The sequence below is a fragment of the Dermochelys coriacea genome, chromosome 3 (genome assembly GCF_009764565.3).
Source record: "Dermochelys coriacea isolate rDerCor1 chromosome 3, rDerCor1.pri.v4, whole genome shotgun sequence".
In the NCBI taxonomy this organism is placed as follows: Eukaryota; Metazoa; Chordata; order Testudines; family Dermochelyidae; genus Dermochelys; species Dermochelys coriacea.
The window spans coordinates 125,661,212-125,681,738 of NC_050070.1; the positions used below are offsets into that span (position 1 = coordinate 125,661,212).

At 44.0% G+C, this 20,527-nt stretch overlaps 1 long non-coding RNA gene across 1 annotated transcript in view; it reads left to right on the plus strand.

Annotated features, from left to right (window-relative positions):
* LOC122459398 overlaps positions 1 to 20,527 on the plus strand; it is a 91,472-nt gene that overhangs the window by 62,358 nt on the left and 8,587 nt on the right. The window contains exon 5 of the long non-coding RNA XR_006280057.1: positions 3,744 to 3,879. This is a non-coding gene — a long non-coding RNA (uncharacterized LOC122459398). The remainder of the gene's footprint in view (positions 1 to 3,743; positions 3,880 to 20,527) is intronic.

A 20,527-nucleotide genomic window follows, 5' to 3' on the forward strand; every position in this document is an offset into this window, starting at 1 on the left:
TATCCAGCATCAATGTGATCTCTATCGGGAGAATACCCTGCCTTTCTAGGAGAATGGACTGAACACTTATGCTGATCTTTTTCCTCCCTAACAGCTGTGATTTCTGATCTTCACTGTGTGTTTGCCTTGACTAGGATGAAAAGCTGGTTTTTGGACTGTACTTGCTGATGTTTAAAAAAAATCCCAAACCCACCTTTTTATCTTAGTCAAGACAAATCCTGTGAGAGAAGCATCAGGCACCACAATCATATAAACCATAGAAGACAGACAGAAGGTTTGGGGGAGCGTCATTTTATGCAAGATGTTAATCATGAAATAACTTTAAAGGCCTTGAATCTACTCCAATGGTTGCAACTGAAAACACTGATCTTCTAGCAGGGCAGCTCCCGGAGCTCTCAGAGCTCTGTCACTGCACATGAGCTGAAACAGGTGAACTGAAGCTGAATGTATTAAGTCCCATCTGAATAAAAGAAATTAACTAGCTAATAATTCCTAGTGGTAAAAACAGAATGGCTAATGTGCATATGATGAATGAAAAGGCATCCATTCCTCTACATTGCAAAAGACTTCAGAAATCATGACGGGGCTTTACTGTCCTCAAATGATCACTTCACTTAACTCTTGAGATCAGGTTTAGTATATCATTGTTGGAAATGTATATTCATATATAATTTTACTTAGCCAGTGCATAGCACATTTTACAAAGCACATTGCAAAAAATGAATTGTTCCTTATGACTTCCCCTGTGAAGAAGGCACCTAGCATTAGACTTTATTTCCAGAAAGAAAAATGGAGGACAAGAGGTTAAAATGACCTGACCGAACCTACAGAGAGAGAGAGAGATAGTGTCCAAGCATGGATTAAAACTCAAGAGTTTCGGACTCAGTAGCCCATGCGTTTCTCTGTGAGGGCCTGATCTTGAAACACTGAATACCCCTGATTTGCCTCACTGGCTGCTGTACACCCCAGGATAAAATCTTTCAGGCCAGATTTTCAAAAGTGCTCAGCATTTTGAATTCTTTGAAAATGTGGCTGTTTATTTAGGTAACTAAATGGGAGCTGAGATCTTCTGAAAACTGTGATCCAGTTATAGGTGTTGAATATGAAAATCTGACCCTGACCTCTTTTGAAAATGTGGCAGTTAATGTATATTTTTACTACATATCGAATGTGTCCAAAATATCATTTTAATCAACTCCTATCTCCCAAACCCCCTGGTACACATTTCAAGCAATTATATACCTTTAAACAGGGTGATTCTTTCATAGAAAATAACAAATATTTTGTGGAACAAAAATCATCCTACACTTGAAAACATTGGGATTTTACTGGAAAATTTTTGAGGAAATCAAGGTTTTTTTTAAGATCAGATATTATATCTTGTTTTGTGAGAAATAAAAATCTCAGCAACTACCTTGAGACTAGGAGTACTTGTGGCACCGTAGAGACTAACAAATTTATTTGAGCATAAGCTTTCGTGAGCTACAGCTCAGTTCATTGGATGCAACTGATGCTGTAGCTCACGAAAGCTTATGCTCAAATAAATTTGTTAGTCTCTAAGGTGCCACAAGTACAACTTTTCTTTTTGCGAATACAGACTAACACGGCTGCTACTCTGATACCTTGAGACTGGCTCTCTCCATGACATATTTTTTACTTTTTCCTTTTCTTAGTACTTCTACAAAGCACTCCTTTTGAGCTCAGTGCTCTGCTCTGCTCTTCCACTCTCTGCTTCTAATGCTTTACCTTCTGCTTTTAGTGATCTTTCTTTCTGTTTCCAAGCCTGGGCTCTCACTCTGAGTTTCCATTATTTAGTTGTTTTTCCTCTTGCTCTGCCACCTGGGTTCTGCCTCTTGCTCTCATTCATTTTTCTTCAAAGGCTCCATTTTTCTGTTTCCCTGCCTTTCCTATTGGATCCAATCCTCTAGCTCTATTAAAAGGTTCCTGCCCCAAGTCTGAGCCATGCCTCTCAGGATTCTCAGATTGTCAGGGCCAGTTTGGCTCCTGGCATACACTCTATCTGCCTCAGCAGCGATTCTAACTTACTACCAGGCTTTTGCTGTCATCAAGGGATGATCCGGAAACCTGAAATAGGTAAAGCATAATTCATTCAAGCCATAGCCTCTGCCTTTCCCAACAGACTCCTGGCAAGCCCCTATATTGGAGACTGCAAGGTGAGGGACGCTGTAGGGTCACTGTGCTGGCCCTACACCAACTGGGGAGTCCCCTTACACCATGGAATTCTTATGTGGGAAGATCTGGCTGCTTTCCATCATTTTTATGTCTCAGGAGTGGTGAAAAGGTACCGGAATGCAACCCATGGTAGCGGCTTCTAAGTTCATGGGTCTAAGTAGGATCGTAGGACGGGAAGGAATCTCAAGAGGTCATCTAGTCCAGGCCCCTTCACACAAGGCAGGATTAAGTATTATCTAGACCATCCCTGGCAGGTGTTTGTGTAACCTACTCTTAAAAATCTTCCATGATGGAGATCGCACACCCTCCCTGAGCAATTTATTCCAGTGCTTAAGCACCCTGACATTTAGGAATTTTTTCCTAATGTCTATGCTAAATTGCCATAGCTGCAATTTAAGCCCATTGCTTCTTATCCTACCCTCAGAATTTTTCTCCACCCTTCTTGTAACAACCTTTATGTAATTGAAAATTGTTATCATGTCACCCCCTCACTCTTCTCTTCTCCAGACTACACAAACCCAATTTTTTCAATCTTCCCTCATGTTCTTCTCTGGACTTTTTCCAATTTGTCCACATCTTTCCTGAAATGTGGCACCCAGAACTAGACACACTACTCCAGTTGATGTCTAATCACCACGGAGTAGAGTGGAAGAATTACTTCTTGTGTCTTGCTTACAACACTCCTGCAAATCCATCCCAGAATGATGTTTGCTTTTTTTGCAAAAGCGTTACACTGTTCACTCATATTTAGCTTGTGATCCGCTATCACCCCAGATCCCTTTCTGCCCTATTTTGTTTGTGTGCAACTGACTGTTCCTTCTAAGCAGAGTACTTTCCATTTATCCTTATTAAATTTCATCCTATTTACTTCAGACCATTTCTCCAGTTTGTCCAGAATCCAGATCATTTTTAATTTTAATCCTATCCCCCAAAACACTTACAACCCCTCCCAGCTTGGCATTGTCTACAAACTTTATAAGTGTACTCTCTATGCTATTATCTAAATCATTTATGAAGAGATTGAACAGAACTGGACCCAGAACTGATCCCTGCGGGATCCCACTGCAGAACAATGTTTTGCTTTCAGGTCTGAGAGTAATCTCTGCTCAGTCAGAAACAACAGGGCACACTGAGCAAACAGGCCTGACTGTGTGAGAGCTTGGAGCTGAGGAATGGCACATGTTGTAAAATGTGTGAGACATGGAATTTTGACCCCACGCCAGTTTTGAAAATGTTAGAAGTCACCCTGATGAAAGATGGTATTTGGGGAGACAAAAGGAGGGGGGGCAGTGTTCTGTCTGTTTAAATCAGACTCATCTTCTAGGAGCAAATATGGCCTTAATAAAACCCCAACAGGTAATGGGTCTGATGCAAGCCTCAGTTACTTCCAGATAATTCCACTGAAGTCAGTAGCATAAACCCTGCTTGTAAAGTTTTCCTGTTCATTTCCTTGGCCTGATTCTGATCACTCACCAGTTTTATACTAGTGAAACTCCTTTGCACTCAAACTATGCAAAGCCAGTTTTGGGGACTGCAAACGTTTCTTTCAGATGGACAGGCTTGCAAAATGATGTGAAAGCTGCTAGTGGGTGGAAGGAATGAAAACCAGAATAAGCGAGTGTAATATTTCTCAAAACCAGACTGCGGACACTGCAGGAAATTGAAGGAACACAGCCAAGATGAAAGGTAGGGAGGAAAAATTGTGGCTGTAGTGAGTGCAAAACAATTACAGTGAAAGTGCCAAGAACAGGCCTGTCTTTGAATGGTTCAGGCCAGGGAATAGATTTTGCTGCAGGGCAGCAGGCAACTCCTGTTTTTTGTTTTTTGTTTTAAATGCTCATCTATCTGTGTAACACAACCTGAAAACTTCACCTCTGTGTTGGGAGATGTCACTTAGAATCAAGGCACTGGTTCCTCATTCAAAAACCTGATGTTGATCATGTTCCTTCCCAGCCATTCTCTTGAGTTGTCTTTCGCAATGGGATCTAATTTTAACCACATCTCCATCTTCATCCTTTCGGAAGTAGAAAATATTAGTCACTAAATCTGACTAGTTTTACTGTTGCTTACCCCAGAGCAGCTTGTTTGGCTTATGAAAACCAGTGTCACTTGACATTGTCATCCACATGGCCAGATGATTACGAGTAAAAGCCTAGCTATTTCTGTTTTAACTAGACAATAAGGCGCAGGAGCTGATAAATGCTGAGATAGGATAGAGGTTTTACAGAGTGAAGGGTTCTCATTAGTTTCATGCCCACCGCCTCACTTATGCTGGTACTGTCTTTGCCACTGCTTTTTATGATTTTTATTAACAGATTTTTGTCAAAAGAATTGCCAAGCTGGCAAAGATGCTGCAGCTTAATAGTATGCATATCCCTCTTTTACAGCTCTGCCCTTGATCCTTTTCAAACATTCTCCCTTCATGTAATGGAGAGGCCATTAGCTTGAGTGAGACAGAAATTTTTTTTGCAACTAGGTGGTTTATGTTGATTTTTTCAGCCCAATTTCTATTATTATTCTTATTTATGCAGGACCAGCAGCATGCTAAGTGCTGAGCCACTATACCTGAAGACAAGGTCTCTGCCCCAGTGGCATTAGAGTCAAAAGTCCAATCTTCCCAGTGATATATTTGAGAGCAAGGGTGGTCTTCTAAGTAAGGGACTGGCCTGTGATGCAGGAGATCAGTGTTCAACACTCATCTCTGCCACAAACTACCCATGTGACTTGGGGCAAGTCCTGCCAAATGAGCTTGCCAAAGCGGCAGAGCGTTTGAGCATCTCAGTCTTAATCTCTCTGTGCTGTAGCTTCAGCATCAATAAAATGGGGATCACAGGGTTTCCTTTGCCTGGCTCTTCTGTTTAGATCTAAGGTCTTCAGGCGGGAACCATCTCTTATCATGTATTTGGACAGTGCTTAGCACAATGAGGCCTGATCTTGTTTGGGGCCTCTCTGTGCTGCCACAATATTCATGATTAAAGGAATTCATTCATTACTCTGTCACATCTCCCATCGATTTCACTGATTGGCTCCTAAATAAACAGGGGCAAACAGTGAATTTTCACTCAGTTTTAGTCTTTTATCTTTAATGTTTGCTCTTTCTTTTTAAAGAAATAAGCTCTGCTTTTCTTTCATTTGAGGATGAGTATTTTAGACGAAACTGCTAAAAGGTCAGGTATGGTTTCAGGGATCGGGTGGAGGTTTTAAATGCTTAATCCCATTTTTATTCTTGTTTTTCTTAATATTTCTTGCAGCATCAGCTGCTTTCTTGGAGGTGAGCTTGAGAGGAAATAAACTCAAGGCAAAAGAGGAAATGTAGAGATGGGTGGTGTATGTGTGTGAGAGACAGAGCAATTTCAGATTGGGCAGGCTAGCTGGCTTGCTGCATAAGATGCTTTCAGGTGCAATCTCAGGTCACGTTCAGTGTGTCATAGAATCATAGAATCATAGAATATCAGGGTTGGAAGGGACCCCAGAAGGTCATCCAGTCCAACCCCCTGCTCAAAGCAGGACCAAGTCCCAGTTAAATCATCCCAGCCAGGGCTTTGTCAAGCCTGACCTTAAAAACCTCTAAGGAAGGAGATTCTACCACCTCCCTAGGTAACGCATTCCAGTGTTTCACCACCCTCTTAGTGAAAAAGTTTTTCCTAATATCCAATCTAAACCTCCCCCATTGCAACTTGAGACCATTACTCCTCGTTCTGTCATCTGCTACCATTGAGAACAGTCTAGAGCCATCCTCTTTGAAACCCCCTTTCAGGTAGTTGAAAGCAGCTATCAAATCCCCCCTCATTCTTCTCTTCTGCAGACTAAACAATCCCAGCTCCCTCAGCCTCTCCTCATAAGTCATGTGCTCTAGACCCCTAATCATTTTTGTTGCCCTTCGCTGTACTCTTTCCAATTTATCCACATCCTTCCTGTAGTGTGGGGCCCAAAACTGGACACAGTACTCCAGATGAGGCCTCACCAGTGTCGAATAGAGGGGAACGATCACGTCCCTCGATCTGCTCGCTATGCCCCTACTTATACATCCCAAAATGCCATTGGCCTTCTTGGCAACAAGGGCACACTGCTGACTCATATCCAGCTTCTCGTCCACTGTCACCCCTAGGTCCTTTTCCGTAGAACTGCTGCCGAGCCATTCGGTCCCTAGTCTGTAGCGGTGCATTGGATTCTTCCATCCTAAGTGCAGGACCCTGCATTTATCCTTATTGAACCTCATTAGATTTCTTTTGGCCCAATCCTCCAATTTGTCTAGGTCCTTCTGTATCCTATCCCTCCCCTCCAGCGTATCTACCACTCCTCCCAGTTTAGTATCATCCGCAAATTTGCTGAGAGTGCAATCCACACCATCCTCCAGATCATTTATGAAGATATTGAACAAAATATGTGTCCTACAGTTTAGTGTCGCTTTGGTTCCTTGTAGCCACTGCTCCAGAGGAAAATACATCACATGCAATCCAGCACAGACAACACTTGCTGCTATCAGGGGATGGGCTTTTCTACTCTAATGCACATACCTCTCACCCTGAAGAACTGTAGGGCTAAGGGAATTGAGCCATTCTGGGCCAAGGCATCGATCTTCCTCTTTCCATGTGGAAGGGGCAAAGTCTGCCACCTCCACAATATCATTCCCATGTACTCACGCTCCTCAGAAGGACCTCGGCAGGGCTGGGGGTCTGCTCCTGGGGAAGCAGTGGATCAAGCATGTAGACTTGGGTAAAGGTGGGGAGACAGTTGTGTTACAGTCCCTCCTACCGACCTCCATTTTAAAGTTAATACAACCTGAGGCTATATTAATGTTTAAGAGGAGCTTCTCCATGCTGGGGGATGCTCCTTCAAGGTGCTTCAATGGACCGCCAAAGCCAGGGAGGAAAGGCTATGGAATCCAGTGTTTGTTCCATGGAGAGGCAAATGCTGTCACCTCTCCTGTCGATGAAAAGACTGGGTGAAAATTCTGTGAGGTTCATTTTGTGCCATTTTCTTCCCCTCTTTCCCGTACTGGAGGGAGCAACCTGGCCCTCAGCTAGGGGGAGACACTGGTGGTGACTTGATTACAGTGCAGCATTTCACTGGTCTCATTAAACAAGCCATTTTTTTCGCAGCAGCTATTGCCATGGGACACCAGCTCCTGTGAGTCCCACCACAGAGCTAAAACAGCAACAGCGACACCCCTTCTTCTGCTCAGCAGTTCTCATTGCCATGTGCTTGAATGAGCCACTCTGTGTGTGCATAGGCTTCCTATAAACAAGCCCTGAGCCCCACAGGGAGCAAAATGCTGGAAATGGAGTGGGCAGGGCTCTGACCCCACCCACCCTCTGCACCTGCTCACAACAGAGCTGATGCACCAGGCAGAGCAAGCTGTTCCCAATTCCGAGCCCAATGGATGGAGCAGATTGTACACCCACTGTGTGCACTGAGTAGTTCCAGGAGAGACTGTGCTTGGCTGAGACACAGTCTCTTTACTGCTTCTAGAGCAGTGCAGCTGCATCCCACCCCCACCCCCTGCCCACCACAATCTAGCATCTAGATTAGAGACATTCAGCGACCTGGGATACCCCACCCATATGCTTCACTGGACTCTGACCTGAGGTGCAAGATCTGAGGTTCCTCAAAGCTTAGCATTGCATGTTCAGATTTGGGGGTTTGTTCTGGCCTATTAAAAAAATAGGGCACATCTACGAACTTTGGTTTTGGATCCAAACTGCCCCACAGTTCATGAGTGGTAAAATTTGGAGTTATGGTCTGGATTGATCTCAAACCTTAACTGAAATACAATCCACAATCTGAGTTCCCCTCCACATTTCCTCCTGACCTAGCACCCTTGGAGACGGTAAGCAGTAATGTAAGGACACTGGAATTTCTCTGGCTTACCCAGCTTCTGCTCTGTGAATAAATAAAGGTGTTTAGTTTCTCCGAACTGTCAATCCCTTAACCTTCAGGTTCATTAACAACTTCTTCCTCCTATGGTCTATGTAATGGAGAAGAAGCCAGCACTTTCTATATTTTCTGAGAGATAAGCAACTCATTTAGAGCCACAAATAAGATCATAATTTGACAGGCAAAACGCCAGGGAAAATACAAACAGATTTCTCCCTCCCAGGCCCTGAATATTTTAATGATTCTTTTCTTGTTCTCCAAATTATATTTCCTTTTTGCTTAATTGAAGGATCAAGTCAAGCCAAAGCTGTAGCTGTCATGCACCATCCATATGTTTTGGGTTTTTTTTAACCTTTCGGCTGCCAGTGTTTTTCCATTTTGCCAGCCAAATGAACACAGCTCAAGAATGTCCATCAGTATCCATGCCCATCAGTATCCGTGGCAGCAATTGGATTACTCTCCTGTTTCACTGACCTGTAGATAGATGTGCCCAGCTTGTCCTTTGTGAAGAAGCCAAACTCCATAGGGTTGGAATAACAAGTATTCAGGACGCAGTATTTGCTATGAAACTTATCAAAGGGACTTAGCTACAGTCAGGGCTGGATTAAGACCTTTAGAAGCCCTAAACACTGAAAAGATTATAGTGGCCCACCATATGTTATTCAAAATAAAAACAATACTATTCAGTAAAACAAAATTTTATTTTTCGAAATGACACAAAACTTACATGTATGCTGAAATTAAAATAGCTTCTTTCTAGATTTTCTGATTGCAAAATTCTGGATAAGTTCATCGAAGCTGACTTGACCAAGCATGTCCGCTTCCATACACAATAGGGAAAGTGAATCAAGTCTGTCCTGACACACTGTTGTTCTCTGAGGGTTTTTTATTCTTTTCAGATGAGAAAAAGTGCGTTCTGCAGAGCAGTTAGTAATCATCAATGTTAGAAAAATACGTAGTGCGATCTCTACATTTGGAAATATGCATTGTATTCTTTCAATGCATTGTATTATAGTCTTTCAATATTGTGTCATGAAGATCAATGTGACTGAATTTCATTTTTCCTGTTTCATTAAACTTTGCACGCATATAAGAGTGGAACTGCCATACTTCTCCACAAAGATTCATGTTCAAGTCAACAGGGTATGAATCAACTTGCTTTTGGGAACCTTGTGACTATTGTTCGTCAGATAAGTCCATAACGTTTAGAAAAGAAAATCTACTTGATACTTCTTTGTACACTTCACCTCACCTCTTCATATGAGCTTCAAGTGTATCAATTATAGCGTAGTAAGTAGATTTGTCTCCAGGATTCAATGCTGTTTCTATTGCACTGCTATCATTTGCTTGTTTTTTCCTGATTTGCTTGCGGGACTGGGCTTCTTTGTAGTTAGTATCAGGCAAGATATCTTTTGATATGTCTTCAAATCTTTTGAAATCATTCCTCAAAGTGTGTAAGTGGTCTGCTAATGATTGACAGAGGTCTGCACATGTTTTCAAATCCAATTCTTTTTCTTGGAAAGCTTGACTTGTGTAGTAAAAGTGTTGTAAAATTTCATTCCATATGGTGAACATGAATACAAACTCTAGTTCTTGCGTCTTGTTTGCAATGTTTTCTGCCTCTCATGTAGTTTCTCCCTTTTGTGATTGGTCTTCAGCTGTACTTTCTAATGCATCCACAATCTTTGAGTAGGACTCCAGAATTGCACTTGTTGCCTCCCAGCAAGTACTAGAAAGAAATTTCAACACATGATCATTGCCCAAATATGTTTTAAGAACTGCCCATTTGTGTGTTGAGGCAGAGAAAAATGTATAAAGTAACTGGACTGTTGAGAAAAAACTTACTGCCACCGGACAAAAATCAACAGCACTGTGGCCAACAAGATTGAGAGAGTGTGCAGCACATGGTATGAATATGACATATTTGTTTTGTTCTAAAAGCTTCTTCTGCATTCCTTGATAACGCCCTGACATGTTGGCAGTGTTGTCATAAGATTGACCTCTGCACTTTGAGAAATCTACTTTGCAAACTTGGCACAGATAATGCAGTACTTGATTTACCATTTCTGTAACAGTGTGGCTTTTCAAATTGAGGAATGTTATAAATGACAGGATCTGATTTCCTCGCATTATTTCGATCTACGTTAGTAGGATATGCCCCTGGTTTAGATGGGTATAAGTAATAAAAAGAGAACAGAAAAATGGGGGAAGAGTGTGTCATGGAGTGTAAGGAAGTAACAAAGTTCTGATTTTTCCCATGATGACTACTTCGATGCTTTTTTAAAAAATATCAAATACCAAATTTTTTCAACCCCCCCCCATTTTTTGGTGTCCTCTGCTTTGCTGGTGCCCTAAGCATGTGCTTAGTCTGCCTATTGAGTAATCCATCCTTGGCTACAGTAAGTGACCAATAACTTTAAATGGCAGGGCTACAAAAAGAACCAAGGCAGATAAAGGCAAACCAGTAATTACAATATTAGTGGTGTACGCACACTGAATTTCTAAACTGTTTTAAAATGAAATAATGCATTGTCTATCCACAGTGCCTTCTAGCCAAGAAGCCCAACAGGCTTTACAACTGGAACCTCGTTGTACCCTAGGCCAGAGTAACCCCTCCAATGGAACGAACTGTGCAAGGGGCCTCCGGGGGAGGAAATCTGTTCAAGCTAGCCCTTCTCTGATGGTTCTGTCAGGGTGAGGTTGCTCCCTCGACAGCTAGGCTCTGGGGCCTTCCCCCACCAAACTTGGCAATCCAGCCCTGCTGAGGCCCTGTGCTTTTGCCCTTGCTTGGTCACCCCAGTGCTCTCCACTCCCAGAGTCGGGGGTCCATGGGAAAAATAATATAGCCTCAGGCTTTATTGTTTCTGCGGCACCTCCATGAAGTGGGATGGGGAGATGAGGTGTGGCCTCACAGGCCCCTGCCCTCAGTGTGACCACTCTTGCCATCTAGCACCCCAAGCTTCCTAGTCTGGATCCATGAATTGTTGTCTTTGGCAACTTATGACACACCTCATGTGCCATGCACCCTCACATACACCCAATGTGTCATACATATTTGTGAGGAAGAGTCACCCCATGAAGTGTGTATTATTAGGCCCATTTTACAGATGGGCACACTGATGCATAGAGAATTAAGTGATTTACTTAAGATTACCCAGTACATCAGAGCTGCAAATACAACACTGGAGTCCTAACGCCAACCGCCTTATAACCAATAGGCAGCACTTTCTTTCCTAATTACCTTCATAATTCCCTCCCTATCAGAAGGAAAAGAACTCATTCTATGGTTCGTGTATTTGATTAGTTTGTTTCCAAGATGAGATGCCGGCTGTGATTATTCTATCTAAATAGTTTAAAATACTAATTTCAAATGACAAGATGTTTAAAAATTGGGATTTTCATCACAACTGGCTTGAAGGGAGAAGAATCGTATATTTGATTTTGCTTAGTGTTCGTACTGGAGGAAATGGACTCCAGCCTTACTCTTTAATATTTAATAAAATGTTATTAATTTTTTAAAAATAAGATTTCATTTCTGATTTACACTTACCTCCAGAATCCCAACAAAGCTTATCAAGTGCTGTCCAATTTTGCACTGAGGTTCGCATTTGGTCTTGGGCTCTTTTAAAAAAATATTTTATTTTTTTTAATCTCTGAAATGCCCGGAACTGAAGCAAAGCATCTCAGAGAAGTTGCCCAGCATTGCAGCACAGAGACATCATTTCAGCAGGAATGGCCAAAGTGATTGTTTTGGTGCAAATAATATAATGTGATCCACGTGTATCATTTAGGCTGTGTTTCTGCTCCCACTGAAGGCAATGGCAATGCTCTCCACAGGAGTGGGAGCCATCGGTCAGTGAACAGCCTGTAAAGTCAGACTGGTCTTGTGCAGTGACTGCCCAGTGACTCTACTGCACAGCAAGTTAATTGCACAGTAATGAATTAATCTTGTACTGATGAGGGCTTCAGGGATAGTTCAGGGTTTGGGGAGCAAATAAAAACAATTCACTGCTCCAGTGCAGAAGAATTGAATGGCACTGCCTAGATAAGAGGTGAGTGAATCCTGCAGCAAAATCACTGTTCTCTTTAATTATACGGGTGGGAGGACTGGGAACGGCACCTTGGTGCTTCTCAGCTCCGTTTAGAGCCTATTGCTAGAGCCCAAATGTTACATGGGCCATCCATGCACCATGCACTTATTTCCGATCTCATCCCTCAATGGGAAGAATTTGGGAGGAAGGAATTAAAACCCAATAAATCCTTGTTTGTGTGAGGCTCGCTGAGTTCTGAGCATAAAGCGGGGACTCAGAGCTCACACAAAACAGCACAGTTAGCTTCCTCAAGTGGCTTTGGGTGAAAGAGGAGCACTTGTTTACTGCTGCTGCAGGTGGCAAGAGTCTTTTATATTCAGCTCTGGGCATAAAAATAATGAGCTGGTGAATTTGTTAATTTGCTGCCTGCTCTTTGTTGTCTAAATGGTCTAGATGGATTTTGGCTATCATAATGAGTCATTGAAAAAGCAGGTTTGCTTCATGGATGGCTATTATTTATTTATGGTATTACAGTAGCACCCACTGGCCCGAGTCTGGTTTGGGGGCCCCCTTTATGCCAGGTGGGTGCTATACAAATGCATAAACTACAGCACTTCAGCCACTTTACAGCAGCACACTCCCTTGAACCTGGGCAACTGGGCATCACGCGTAACTCATGGTTGGCCAAAGGCTGCTTTAATGTGCAATGGCTGCCAATAGTCCACCAGGGGCCAGTATGACAAATGGGCATTAGTAGGGCATAAGGATGCACCAGCCATGACCTTTGTCCTTAGCTCTGACCTTACAGAAGGGATAGCGGTATAGAAGCCACAATGCTAGCTCAGGGACACTAGAGGATCCCCCTGCACTACAGTGAGCCTCCTGGGGTTAGCTACATTGTGACATGAAGGCCACTTTGCAGCAGTAGTGAACTCAAAGCAGCTGCACTGCAATATAGCAATGGTTTCATTCTCTTCCTTCAGGACAAGTCAGGAGAGCTAGTTGGAAGTTTGCTAACAGTATGTTTGTCCATTGGAAAATTTAGCTTCATCAGACACAAACCATTTAGCAGAAGCATTTCTATTTCAGTGAAACGTTTCAGAAAGAAAACAGACCCCAGAACAAAGCATTCAGCTAAGGTTTTTCTGTTTCAAAACAACTGTTGGTTTCCATTTAAAAATTTGTATAATATAAACATTTTAAAAAGTCAAAATTGAAAGGAAACATTTCAGTTTACCCAAAACAATTCACCCCCTCCGCCCCTGAATTTCATTTGGTGGGACAATGTGAAATGTTTTGGTTTTGTTCTGTTTTAAGTTGGAATATTTTTGAAATCGCAACATTTCCCATGCAATGGACAATCCAGCTCCTGCTCATTGGCACAAATCAGAGATAAGCTGCCAGAATTCTAAAAACAGGCATCCACACCATTTCCTTCAATTAGCTGGTAACAATCGTCAGGTACAGTGTGCTCCCTGAGAAGAAAGAAGGCCTCAGTGGAGTGACCTTAGATTCATGTTGGAACAACTAGGAGAATTTGGCCCAGGACTATAACAAATGCAGTCACAAATGAATTGGAAAGGTGATTGTGTTATTCCATCATGTACAAAAGCCAAAGTAGGGGCCCAATTCACATCCTGCAGGATAGGATTAACTGCCATTGACTTAAATCACCGCATGTGTGGGTGAGAACAGGGCCCTGTAGTAGAAAGCCAAATATTCTCTCGAACTCTGGATTTTCCTTACTGTGAGTCACTGAGCTGACTAAAATATAATATTCATATATCTATTTTTCTGCTGTGGGCAACTAACATTTTCCTGCAGCACATAGTGGGGAATATAGATAATCAAGTCCAGGCCTTCTCAATTTTGAAGGTGAAGTAGTAGCAAGTCTGGATTTGAGATATTACTAATATCACACAGTGGGGTCTTGATGAAACAAACAAATCTCTAATAAAAAACAAAACACCTTTCTTATAGAGGAAATTGTGTGCACAGTTATTTCTAGCTTGCTAAATCTGTGTGTAATCTGTCATAGAGAATTAAAGAAGATATAATATTTCTGGATCCAGCACTGTCCTACACATTTAAATATTGCACGGTAAAGCAAGGTGGCTCTTTTTTATAATCATCATCATCATCATGTGTCTTTCTCCTGTGCATCCCCTGATTCTGCTTGTTGTATAAATGGATGCTGTCCATCAAGGACACTCATTCCTTATCTCTTGCTCTTGAGGGGTGGGATAGGATTCAAAAAGAGGAACCAAAAAGCTGTTGCTTTTCTTTGTCAAACCCAATCACATTGACACAGCTGCAAATCCGAAGGCCCCGCGCTTCACTGACATGCAACCCAAGAACAAACTGCAGGAAATTCAAAGTTCAAGATGATAAGCAGCCCTTAAACCGCCCAGTTGTGACTAGATTATTGAGCCAATAGATACTAACAGCTCTTTTGGAGCCATTACAGTCTGTAGCCTAAATGCATACTTAAGACCTTTCTTTAAAACCCTCAATTATTGATCTGGCAGCCTGTAACAGGTCCCTTGGAGCTCTTACCATGTAACTGTCAGTGCTTTAGCTGCTGCCCATATCCATGAAGCCTGTATGCAAAAATCATCTTGTTCTACAAATGTTATCACAGAACTTGAGGCAGGGCCGGATTAAGGCAGCAGCTTCAGGGGCTGCAGCCCAGGGCCCTGGCTCATGGGGGCCCCCGCAAAAATAAATAACAGGCAGCGATCTCTGGGCTGCTGAAAGGGGCACTCAGGCAGGCTGTCTGCCTGCCATACCCCCACGTTGCTCCCAGAAGCGGCTTGCTGCTGGCATGTCTCTGCGGCCCGGGCGCACAGTGGCTTCATACGCTGGACCCACCCCCAGCATCCCTGCAGCTCCTGGCCAATAGGAGCTATGGGGGTGGCACTTGCAGGTGCAGGCAGTGCACAGAGACCCGCTGGCCCCCTTCCCCCAGGGGCCAAGAGATGTGCTAGCAGCCAGCTACTTCTGGGAGTGGCATGCGGCTATCGCAGGCAGGCAGCCAGAGCCCTGCTGAGCTATTGGCCGGGAGGTGCCTGTGGTAAGCACCGCCCGGCCAGAGCCTGCACCTCACACCCCCTCCTTCACCCCTGCTCCAGATCAGAATCCCCTCCTGCACCCAAACCCCACACCCCAACCCCCTGCCCCAGGTCAGAATCCCCTCCTGCACCAAACTCCCTCCCAGGAAAAAGACTTATATACAGGGGCCCCACAAAAATCTAAAAGCCCCGGGCCCACAGGAGCGTTAATCTAGCCCTGTCTGGAGGATTTCTTCTTCCATATGAAGTCACGCTGTCTATATTTTGTTGCTGACCCCACCCAAGCCCAGATACTGTATCAGATGAAGGCACACCATGGAATAAGAATCCGCAGAAGTCAGTTTGAAAACTATAGCTCAAATTCTGCCCTCAGCCCCAGAGTGCACCCTGCTGGGGGTGGGGGCATAGAAATCTCAGCAAGGGCTTCCTTAGGCTTGGTCCTTGGGGGGGGTAGCATTGCTCCCTAAGTTCTGCCTCCAAGCAGCATGGATCTTTCAGACCCTGCAAGAGGCGAGGGCCCTGTCCCTCAGAGTTGCTCTGACATCTCCCCTACTGCTCCTTGATATTTTAGTTCTGTTGGGGCCATGCTGCCAGGGCTTCTTGCAGTGGTCACTACCCCCGTAACCTCCTTTAAAGCGGGGCTTTCCCAAGTGCGGAGGGTTGGCAGAAGAGTTAATGCAGTTCCAGACTGTGTTATTCCCTGCCAGATTTTCCAAGTGGCTTGGAGGGGGTCAGTGCACGCTCCCCACCCCCACACCTCTAGCCTCTCCCTTCCTGCTCCTGGCCTGCCTTCTCCTCAGCTTTGGCACTCTAGTTCCACAGCTGGATCTCTGTGCGGTCTGTGGCAGCAAGGGAATGTTTCCAGAGATGCCTGGGTGGGGCGGGGATCTGTGCGTCAGAAACCCTCAGTGCAGATAATACCTCCAGACATGCTGTCTTCCATGTATGCCAGTGTAAATCCAGAGAAATCTCACTGACTTCAGTGAAGTTAGTCTGTATTTCTAGTGGTGTGAGCTCAAACCTGGGTCTGAAGTCATTTTTTTTTTAAAGTAATGGACTGCAGCAAATATCTGAAATTCCTGCATTTCCATCTGCTTGTGTGAAAAGCACAAATATCCCCTGAGCAGTCTGAAAACAAAACACCATCCAGGCCACATTTTTATATCTGAGACAGCTTCTGAAAATAGGGTGTCATGAGGCACTGGCTGACGTAGGGGCTTTAGAATGAGATACGGACTCTTTCCTCCATAGGTCACTGGTTTGAATGTGGGCCCGGCACGGCAGTACTTGAAAGCTGCTGCCAGCTGATGGCAGCTTGTTCTCCTACATGAAACGAGTTGTTGGGCCTGGGCTTGTCCCCAGTGGGCAGATGTCCGTCGCTCAAACGCCACCATCCCTGGTTGGCGTTAACTGACGTTCTTACTGGGAGGCTCAGCAGAAAAGCCTAGGGCTGACGAGGCATAAGACTGACTTACCCTCTCACCCCTGGGACGAGATCGCTACAGTTCAAGGGCAAGGTCTATTAGCAGGCAAGAGGAGCGTCAACTTGCATGACCTCTGCCCCTGCTCTACCTGCTCTGTGGATTGAAGCTGTCAGGCTACACAGCTACCAAACTAGCACCATTCACAAACATGGAAATTGACTGCAGGAAGACAGCTTAGAACAGAAGCTCCAAGGAGCTAATGGTGCAATCAGCACTGTCGTAAGGATGGGTAGAATATTAAGGTGTCTGAAAAGAGCCTTTGAAAAGCGTCACTCCTGCTCACCAGGCTACGGCAATATGTGATCAGCAGCATTGTGTGTGTCACTCACAGGAGGGTTGCACGTACAATCACTTCTGTTCCCTCTGCCTGTTCTGTATCACTTTCCTTGTTCCATGTTATTTGTTTTATGTTGATACTGTCTATGCACTTAAAGAGATTATATATTTTTCCCATGGCATAAACAAAATGACTTGCATTTCACAAGGAGAGTAATGGTAATGAGAAGTCAGGCTTAGAGAGGAGTGATGGTAAGTTTTATAGCAAGGAGAAATAAATCTCTTTCGACTTGGCCTAGCTATTGCATTTACTTACAAAATCATCATTGCTCTTGCTTTACAGAAGGTGAACGGGCCCATGTGGTACAGTGGGTAATTTTGCAATGGGCAGAATTTACCTCTGAGCTGATGGCAGGAGTTCAAAGTCAGTTTAAAGCAAGACCCACGTGCATGTAGTTTAGTGCTCTTCAGAGACTGACGTCAAAACCCACCCTGCAGCCCACTAAGGTTTGAAAAAGTTACAGTGCAGAAAGATGAGGTAACAATTCTTTTGAGTCCAGCCAAGCTTAAAAAGTCCCCTCTCTCCACACCTCCCACCTCCAGTCAAAGGACCGGAAGCAGTTGTGGGAGGTGTTATTAACAGCCCTAAACTGCTGCTCCCTGAAAGGTGATGTGCATTCATTTCCTTTTGTTCTCAGGGAATAGCATACTGTCCGTTGCCACCATGTATTGATTTGCCACCCAAATACAGAACAGTGGCAGCTGAACCATGGCATGAGAATAGCATTAAGATGTGTTATGCACCATAAATAAACCGAAATAGCCAGCCAGGAAGCGCTGGTAATCACTGCTTTGATGTAGCATGAATTATGGGGTGTGTGGTGGTGGTTTTTTTTAAAAAGCAGGTTCTGCTTGTTTTGAGTCAGCTGCTACCGCTCAGGGAAGAGACTGAATCCAGTTTTTCATCTGCATTTCTCCACCTTCACACTGACAGCTGTTGCCCCTTGATTCAGAGGAAAGCGATCTCTGCCTCTACTTCATGTTCCCTTTATAGTCCTCTCCTCCTCTGCCCTGCAGTCGCAGCGGGGAGACTGGAATCTTGGCCCTCTCCCAGCAGCGGAATTGAGAGGCTCTTACTGCCAGCTATCAAGGGTTCCTGTAAAAACATCCAGGCTACATCATGACCTTCCAGCAGCAGATTATTTAAATCCCCCTGGGTCTCATCTGCACGACCATGTTTCTACTGCTGCCCCACTGTTGCACTAGAGCTGGCAGCACTAGTGCAGACAAGAATCCCACGGGGTTGTTCACAACCATGTCATCTAATCCCACCCAGAACATTTCATAGGCAGGCAGCTGTTGAACCCTAGTGCTCCCACCATAGCTCGCACTGGCACAGCTGCGCCTGAGCTTGGCTTCTATTCACTTTGCGGAGCCGTTCTTTAGCTGGCACAGCAAACTGCTTGTTTGAAACAATCTATTGTCTCCTCCTGACACAATAGCAAGGCAGCTTATTAAAACAGCCTCCAATCCTCTTTGTGGTCTTTGCACTATCATGTTACCTCTAGCGGACAGTTGTTTTCTTTTTAAAAATGGCTTGGTCTGAATAGCCACAAAAGTATCTAAAAGTGCATAAGAGCTGCGAGAGTTCGATGAATTCTCTGACCTTATGGTAATGTAGGTGTCACAGAGCACCACTAAATGCCAGAAACGGCCTTCCAGGCTGCAACTAGCTACATAATAACCCCTGCAGAATGTGGTAAGTTCATCCTGCCTGCTGCTAGTGCTCTTAATGAACTGTATAAGCAACAGCGTTTCTTTAGACCTGCGTCCCGAAGCGCCCTCTTGTGGTTTGAAGTGCTCAAACTGCAGCCACATTTTCAGATGCAGATCACCAGCTTTGCCTCAGTCAGCTAAGGGCTCTTCCCTAAGCCCTAGACTTAGAACATCACTAAATGGCTCATTTGTCTAATGCCAGAGACCTCGTTTATTATCAGAGAGAGAGGAGCAAATAGTGCTGCTCTTTTTGGCTCTCTTTCCCCACAGTTGTTTCATAAAAAGGGGCATGCTTAAGAAACCATAATTTGGCACAGCTACAGTGAAATGCTGGCAAATCTTTAGTTCACCTAGCTCTATAATGATTGACCTAGATGTTCAATAATGAATTATGATTGCTAAGGGTAAAAATAGTTCCCAAGACTGTGTTATAACGCTCAGCACAATATACCCAACTAAAGGAACAATTTTAACTAGATGACAATGTTTTTTATTGCTATTGTCACTGGAGAAAGTGAGTGTTTGTTTTACTAGCATTTTGTGGCATGGGAGGGTTATGCACTGAAGTCTTTATACGCATAAGGATGGCAATACATAAAAACAACTCCCTGGGGAGAGAAATGTCAAGGCTGCTTTCTGGCTTCTTTTGCTGGCTGGAGAGGCCGATCCATTACCCAGCCCCTGTTCCCACTGGGAAATGTTGTCATGGATTGGTTAGTTGGGAGCTGGTGGTTTGCGCCTCTTCCACTGTCTAAATTAACACACAAACACTGCAACACAAACACCTATGCTAGCACTGAGTTAAGGGTGCTCGCTTTTCCCAAATAACAGATGTAATTATTAGAATAAATATACTGTGAATCCTGAGCTGTTTTTCACTACTTTTAGAAATCACTTCCACTTTTACATACAATTTCAGTTAACACACTCACAGATACCTAAGAATAAGAAAGCAAAAGTCACCTGGCAACTTTAATTATGGTCACAACAAACTATGAGTTGACCGTTAAGTGCTTAAAATTTACCCACATGTTTAACTTAAAGGAGGTGACCAATCCCATTCCTATTCACCAACACACAAGCAGGTGTGTAACTTTAAGTACATGCGTAAGTGATTTGCCAGAGAGGCATCATTTTTCAACTTTTCTCATATTTCTGTTTTGGCTTATAGGACTAACTTCACAAGAGGACTTCGGTACCCAACTTAGCTGGCACTTTAGGTGCCTAAATTCCAGAATCAGGCCACAATGGAATGCACAAAACCTCAGCTGGGCTGCAGCCTAAACCTGTAGGCAGCTAAACTTGCTAAGTACCTACATGCAGTAAAATTTCCCTAGGCACCTGTTTTTGCCTCTGAGCATGTGTGCTGTGGCCCCCCACACTGGTTAGCTGGATGCCTAACCCCCAGAACAATTCACAAACTGGGGAAAGATAGGTGTTCCTCTGCCCAACACACCTGCGAGGCCCAATCCAGTAAATGTGGCCAGATCTCACCTACTGAATGGTGAGCTTATCTACAGTGGTGGTGGACCTCCCTCATAACTTTTAGCCCTATCTTTTGGGTACCCACCTGGAATGTGAGCAACCCAGTTCAAAGCCACTTGGGATGGGGATGGAGCATGAAAGAATTTGAACTGGGATTGTCATCCCACAAGTGAGTCCCCTAACCCCAGGGCTCTGGGCTATGCTCATGTGGGGCTTTCTCAGTCTTGCCTGTTGAAGCTGTTCCATTGTGGCTAAATAATGAAAAAGAGTAATTGGGTCAGAGAGAGAAAGCGCCCCATGCTCCAATGATGACAACTTCTTTTTTTAATTAGTT